Raw genomic sequence first — 8167 nt, 5'->3', positions numbered from 1 at the left:
ACCGTTTCTATGCGTAGAATGGCAGTGCAAACTTCCCATATTCACAAAGGATGAGTTATTGCCTTAACGTCTCAATTCATTCCTCCTCCACGGATTTAGAAAGAAGCCATCGCAGGGTCTCCAGGCTATGTTTACTGCAGTTTTCACACAGGAAAATCATATTTGATAACACTTGGGTACTTATTCATAGTCCAGTGCATTAAGAGAACTCCAGAAAGCGAATTGAATCGCTATGGTCATTTGACCATCTGATGCAGAGGAACTGCTGTGCGTGTTTGATGGTAGGACTGAACTCACACACGAAAACTTGGCTATCAGTCTGACTTAACGTACTTCTATCGATGATCCCGTTTATAGTTATAATCTCCATCGAAAGCGATCAGCCCTTAGGCATAATGCGGCACTTGTGGAATAACTTTTTCGCCAATTCTGGGGAAATACCAAACACAAAATCTTGATTCCTTAGAGGTATGTTAAGTTAGCGTCATTTAATTGTATTGCTCCTATTAAATATGAGTATAATGATGTATAAGAGTAAATCAAACTGTTTTCTTCAACTTCAAAAGACAATTTTTCAGAATTGGCGAAAAAGTTATGAATTTCATATTTTTGAAATTGATAGTACGTAATTCTAGCAGCTTAAGTACCAAATATAATATTTCAGTATTAAATACAGAAGACATTCGGGCTGTGGATCAAAAGCTGCGATACACAAAAAAGAAATGTTTCATTTCGGTTTAATTATAATATATGGAAGTGTCATCCCGAGGGAGCTTTCTTCTATCCGTTTAATTGTGGTATTTAAAGGTTTCTAGAGCAAATCCCCAAGACAAGGTCATTAGGGTAAATTTTGAAAAATTGACTTTCCTATAAATTATTCTTTTGTCATCCGTTCCGCTTTACCTGACGCCCATGGGGACTCGACAGACTAACGCGAAAACAACACCATTTCTGTTTTTATGCAGGTTTTCTTTGGCAAAGGCGAACTGCAGAAATTTCTAACTAGTGCCATCGAAGTTTTTTTTGACGTCATAAGGCTGTGATTTTAAAAATAAAAGGTTAGGGAAATGTTATGCTTTTTTGATCATAGTTTGAACGACAACAGTGAATCCTTACTAAATATGAAAGAAAGGTAATAAGTAAAGGGGTGCTGCACCTAACACACCACATTTTGCGCAAAATCACTATTTTGCAAATAGTCATTCAATGTTAATTAATTTGTGTACCTGATATTAGAATATCGGTTGGGTTCACCTTTTACCTTGTCAAATAGTTTTAAGTTGCGTGATAAAAAGGCTTATTCATGCAAATGTATGCAAATCACCACATTGCATGGCTTCTCTTTTCTCCAAATTTCAAAATATCCAAAGAATTTAACTCCGCTCTGGCTGGGTCAAATTTTCTGAAATTTTCACATTATGTTCTTTAAATGTATGTAACAAAATGACTTTTTTGTTCAGCAATAAAGTTCTAACATTTCGAATAAAAGACGTTTTAGTGTTGCTAATCATGTTTTAATTACGTTTTTGAGTGTCAGTCTTTCAACCCATGTCATTTTCGAATAAGGATAGATAATGCAAAATAAAATAGTACTACCTTTCAGAAAATAGTATCAGGTTTTTGACTTAAATTAATGTTTATCATCAATACCAAATTTGAGGATTTTACCCCTAATATACACCCCTTCATCTTTCAAGTAAGCTATTGCTACCATACTAAACTTTAGAGTCTCTGCTTTTTGAAAATTTATAGTATGAGGGGTTTCCTCGTCATCTTAGATGAGAAATATTCTTTCGAAAGCTGTGTTGGCAACGTGCAGCTCCAGCTTAATTTAAGGAATAGAGCACAACGTTTATGTAATTTACTTGGTTTTGAGGTACACTATGAGGCTTTAAATATGTTGTTCAAAGCCAGAATATCAATAAATCGAAGTGAAGAGATTCTCTTTACAATACATGAATAAACTTGATGAGTGTTATTTACGATAGGTCTCGTCTTGATGTTTTTGCCTTCTTTCATCGTGTACAATAAATAACTGTTAAGCCATAACTAACAATAAACGCGAGGAAAGTCGTAGGTGATGCTATAGTTATATCGAGGGATATTACCCCTCATCACATGCCTGGACGGTGCTGCTTCACAGGTTTACCTCAACATACAACAAAGTGTGGTCCCTTAAAATAACATCCATGTTCAAAATGTAAGAGTTCTCCAACAGAAAGTTTGCAATAATGTAATCGGATACTTTTCTGTGAAACTTACGTGTACATAGATTAGAATACATACTTTTTCTGCCCCCGGATTAAAGATTTTCATGATATTTACGGTCAGTGATTATTTGTTAATAATCTTAAGTAATGAGGTAGATATACATTCACTCAATTTATCGATTCCCTGACTGACGCTCTTGAATTATTTACTGTGCACTGAGGCGTATAACATAATATAAAAGGGTTTGTAATGAAAATCATTGGCATAGATATTTCAGAAACAAATAATTAAATATGAATCGTTCTGCCATAGCAGCATTCAAGACTCAAGGCTCAATGCACAAATTGTTAACATTGTGTTTTGAACATCCTAGGATTCTGGGAAATCATCATTAACCTAGCGCCCTCTACAGCTTTGTTTCCTAGTAATTACTAGAAGAGACAATTTATGCCATAGCAGGCTTACAAATTTTGGCATTCGTACCAACAGTAAAGTGAGCACAGACATTTTAGATATCATGTTGTCTGACTGAAAAAAAAATGACAAGAACATGAAATAACACAAACTGAATTGTTCAAAGCAACTTTCATTTCAACGAGTAACATAAGTCTGCAAAGTGCTTTCAGTTGGCAACATTCAGAAAAAACAGAATGCCCTTCACTGTAGGAAGACAACAGTCTATTAAAACCACCACTGCTTCAAACAAAACAACATCTGTCACCTTAACTTCCAAAATTCATCGGAATAGCATTTGTCTCATTTTTGGTTTTCACACATGGCTAATAACGTACGAAAAGTGCCGTTCAAGGAAGAGCTGTATGTTTTGGTGAATGAGTTTTTTACATGAACTGTAAATTTTAGTTTTAGGCCCTCAAACATGTTGGAAATTTAAGTCCTCCACCGTACTGAGCTTGTCAACAGTCTGTGGGAATAAAGGATTGATTGGTGTATACTAGTTTTTTCAGCATGATTTGTAGGGAACAAGATCAAACTGACATTGATATGCAAGCAACTACTGCTATAATCACTGATAGTTACAGATACTGTCTCTTTTGTGAATAGTGAACAACGTATTTAAAAATTACGTGGAGATTAAAGGGGCGTTGTATGACACCTATAAAACTGGCTAAAGTTCGGGAAACTTGCAAAACGACATTTATGAGCAATATATAAGCATAATGTAAGCAAATAAAATGTGTGCTGTCATAAGAAAAAATTAAATGAAACCCCTGCTGTCATGAAAATACGTGCAGTGGCTGACGTTTTCAATAACAGGTTTACAAAAGGTTCAAGGTTATGAAGTGCTTAGCAACCTCTGCTGAAAAATGTCAGTGTTTACTCTTCTAGACCAAAGGCATTTAGTTAAGGAACATTTAAAAGATTTTGCTGTTGCTTAACCACATCAAAGAATACAGATTATTTACCTGGTGCTTTTTTTCAAAGACATCATAAACAAAACCAAAACCTGGAAAACCTAGAATAAGCCTTTAAGAGATGATACCTACATTTTACATCGTGTGTGTTCCATTTTTTAAAGTCTTTCTGATGGTCGAAGTATAGTCCATAAAAAGCATGAATCAAATATATTGTAAATTGTACTCACGCAGTAATTACCAATTCATTTTCTGTTTATATAACGTGCAAAGTAATCACAATTCTTATAAAATGGTATTACATTGCCATTAACTTGAGAAGTGGACACTTTGGGAAAGTACAGCATAATTTCCTATGCAGTAGAAGATTCAAGGCCATGTGCATTCATTAGGGCATCCAATCATCTCACTTCTACTACAGGGTTAAACATCTTCCCCTGCAGAGGAACAGTTGTTCTAGCGTGTACAACAAATAACACGGCCGACAGATTTTTTTTCAGACAGAATCAAGCAGCTGAAGTATGCCTGTACAAAGGACTAGAACAACGTGTACATAGAGGGTTGTCACCAGAGCAAACGTTTTGCAAAACATTTCCTTGACACGAGTGTTAAGTACTATTGAAAAATGAAATCGTGTCCGGACGACAGATATCATTCACCGATACTGGTCGTGCTGAGAAACCAAGGTCTAAGGTATTTAAATGTTCTGTACAGAGTAGACTAAGGTACCGTAGATGAAATATAGAACAGAAAAAAGGGAACAATTGCCAAAAGTTACAGTATTTCATGCCCAGCAAGAATAAACTTTCAAACATTTTCAGGGTGTTGATGAAAAACGTTTTGGGCTTTTTCAAAATGAATGAGTTTCACCAGCACTGAAATCATGAGAAATCCATAAAAAATCTGTGAGTATGGTACTTTATAGACTATATGTATGACTTCAAGTTTTTTAGAGAAATGGCAGATCAGCTATTTCAGGTCAAATCATCTATCTCTTCTTTGAAACTACACGTACAATGGCGTTAATGTTTAGTATATTGAAGCCCAAAAATGGTTTAATTTGTTACAAAATTGTTGATAAATGTGAACAAATAACGTTGTCTGCCAGTATTCCTATTTTGTGTATGGCCTTTTTTCCACGAGCAATTACCAGAGTGCATAAGGCATGATTTCATTCCTTATTAATTCAGCGTTTGAAAATTTGCATATAGATATATGATCGGCTTTTGGTTAAATATCTTGGTCTCTGAATGTATCTCTTTATTGGATAGCGTTCAAAGCGTGAATTTGAAACCAACTGGTGCAACGGGAGAAACAGAAGCACCGAGTCAAGGGTAATTTTTATGGCCACCTCTAGATTGTTTTAATTCTTCATATTTACTTTTTTGTCATTGAGCTTCTTTCAAAAAGTTTTGATAATTTTGCACTTGCTACGTTCCCTTTTAAATTTTACTTTTTACCTTTTATTTCCTTTCTGAGGTTCGTTGTTCTTTTTAGAGGGAGGGATGCAAAGTTGCATCCATCATTTTGTTGTTCTATTCGTGTTAACCTTTTAAAAACTCGAAGGTTAAATAAATCATTGGAGAATTGCCTCAGTAGCCTATTTCATAGAACAGGGATAAAACTAACTCTGGTTGGAACAACTCTAACAGTCTGTTTTGCGATACGGTCGATATGATGACATTGTGACCAAATATGACACCTCGGTCACTCAAATGATTAAAGACAGCATTTCCGGCTTTGACTTATTACAGTGCTCCATATCTTGTATCATTTCATTCAATATTTAGACAATTTTGGGACCATTCCTGACGAGTGTAGCATGCTAGCAGGGTACGCTTACCCATTGCGGACACCTGGTACCACCACTAACTATCAGTGGTTCAGGATGGCCGTCATTACATTTGTAAATCACAATTGTCCCATGGACCTGGTAATGTATTACCTTGAATGGAAATCATTATTGGACCAGTTTAATGTCATATTGCTACTCATGAATACCATGAGTATAAACCAAATATAACTGACCATCGAAAACTACATACGTTTGATGGGACATGGTTAATTATATCATTGCACTATATTGATGGCGCAAATGCAGCGATCTGATAGGTCGAGACGCGAAATGAACCGTGGTATATTCGCAATATACCGTGGCAGGCATACGCGTGAGCTCTCGGCTTGAGCAAAACTCTGCTTTTGACGTTCCACGCCAAAATTTCAATATACTGTTATGATATATTAGCAATAAATCACACCCAGCGATGGTATACAACTCGATTTTGACCATTTCACTTCATGTATGCACTCGCTATCACTCGTGCATATATGTCTTGAACTGGTCAAAATATCGTGGTATACCATCGCTGGGTGTGCTCTATTGCTTAAATAGTCTATAGAAAAGAAATATACGTAAAATGAAAGCACAGAGACCCACTTTACTGAGCAGCTTTATCAACATCTGTCAATCATAGGATCTCGTTTATCTTGATTGACGGACGTCATGTCTCGCTAGTCAGACAGCTGTCAGCTGTTATTGTCTGTTGTCAACTATTTGAACTGAAATTCATTTTGTTTGGTACGTCTTGTTCCATTTCAAACTTGCGTCGTCTTCTCTGAAATATATATTAACATTAATAGATATGACATGTGTGGTCTGTGCTGCACGAAAATTATGTGAAATTTGGTCATTCAGTACTTCCTACCAGTTTTTGAATTGCATTTTAATGCAGTAGATCATGAAATGGTAAGACAATTATTTTTTATTTTTTTTATTATTTATCGTTTAATAGCTCCCAATCTAACGTATTAAAGAATTTTTTCAATCATTCATTCATCTCAGCATTCTATATGGAAGAAAACCCCTTAACAACCACTTAAACCGAAATTAATTATTCTCTTAAAACCACTATCACACAATGAAAAAGAGTAATAATTATATGCCGTTGATGTGTTCACAATAAGGGGGTATTATAGTGTTTTATTGAGATTACACCCTTGTTTTCCCTCGCTTTAGGAATTCATTAATCATTGCTGGTTACCATGGTCGTTGTCCGCGTAACAACTTCAGCACCGAGCAACCCTGGTGCTAGCGAGTCACGCGCCAACAGGATGAGACAGGATGTCTGCGGATCAGACACACTGGGCGGGATCAAACGGTTTTGCTTCATACGATATCGCAAAGCATGGGGTAAAACGATAAATTGTCGTCAGCTAGTTGCGTCCGCGTAACCAACATGACAAAATTGACCCAGAAGCAGAAAAACGAACGTCTCCTCAGAGCTGCAGTAAAAACCAAATATTTAATTGAAATACTTTGCTACATGATTTATGTAGAAAGTATGCAATTTTGTATTGGGGAGGTACTGAGGGTCAGTGGCTAGAGTACCGGACTCGCTATCGGAGGATGGTGAAATCGAGACCCGGTCGGAGCAGGGTAACAAACTCACTGTCAGAGGATGATGAGTTCGAGACTCCAGCACGCTGTTATGCCCCTGAGCAAGGCACTTTACTCCTCATTGCTCCGTTTGGTAGTGGGTTATGGGTACCTCATCCTGTAACTGGGTTCGCCTGTTGGAAGAGTAATAAAATAAAATCAAAAATTTAAATAAAATTAAAATTATGAAAAGAGACATAGCTGTCTCTCTGTGGAGATGTGTAATTCACTTTTTTAAACAATATTCTTAAATTAAATAAGTCTTTTTAATATTCAAGCGAAAACATGTGTGAGCGCAGTCGCTTCTTAATCGTCATTTACTGATATAGTACGAATGGAATCGACAATAATCCTTGTGTTGTATTACATTCAATACGCAACGGTGACTGTTGTCGTCTGCACTGAGATCCGGATATTTGAATCTAGTAAAAGAGGTTACAGTGAAACGATGAAAGAAATAGTGCAAGCTAACTTTCGCACCAAACTGATATGTGGGAAACTAATGATGGTTCTAATTTTCTCCAATACTAATGTTGAACGTTGTAGCCTAAACCATTTATGTTTTACAAAATATGTTTCGATCAACATGTTTTCTTCATATTTATTTTTATGGCCTGTATTAAATTACCTCTTCTTATAAATCATCGTGGGTGATTTCTGCAAATAATAATGATCAGTAGATGGTTTAAGACAAAGTGCAAATGATTATTTGAAAATTGTTTGTAAGAGACATACTGTTTAAAACGGGTTCATACTATTATTTACAATGAATTTCCATTGAATGAACAGCTTGTCTAGGTATTATAATCCTTTAATTTAAGGTTTCTCTTTTTGTTCGTTATTCGAATTTTGCTGCCGCGATGACATGGTATACGCTGGGCAGCATTTTAGCAAAATGATCTCGAAAGCGAGAGAAACTAATTCAGGTATTTAAGACAGTCATCTCCAACAGGTCCGCTATCCCATAATAGGATTGGCAAACTGTCTGTTTGAGCGCTTTTGGGCCACTCTCTGCATGTTTGAGGAGGATCGCGTGATGACACGTGTCTACAAGCTTTGCATTAGGGATGGGACCTCGTTGTTTAATGCGATGAGTGTGACGTCGGCACCACATACTTTTGTCGGCTTTTGGCAACTAGTAGTAGCC

The sequence above is a fragment of the Ptychodera flava genome, chromosome 5, assembly GCF_041260155.1.
Source record: "Ptychodera flava strain L36383 chromosome 5, AS_Pfla_20210202, whole genome shotgun sequence".
Lineage (NCBI taxonomy): Eukaryota > Metazoa > Hemichordata > Enteropneusta > Ptychoderidae > Ptychodera > Ptychodera flava.
This window is presented reverse-complemented; position numbering follows the sequence as displayed.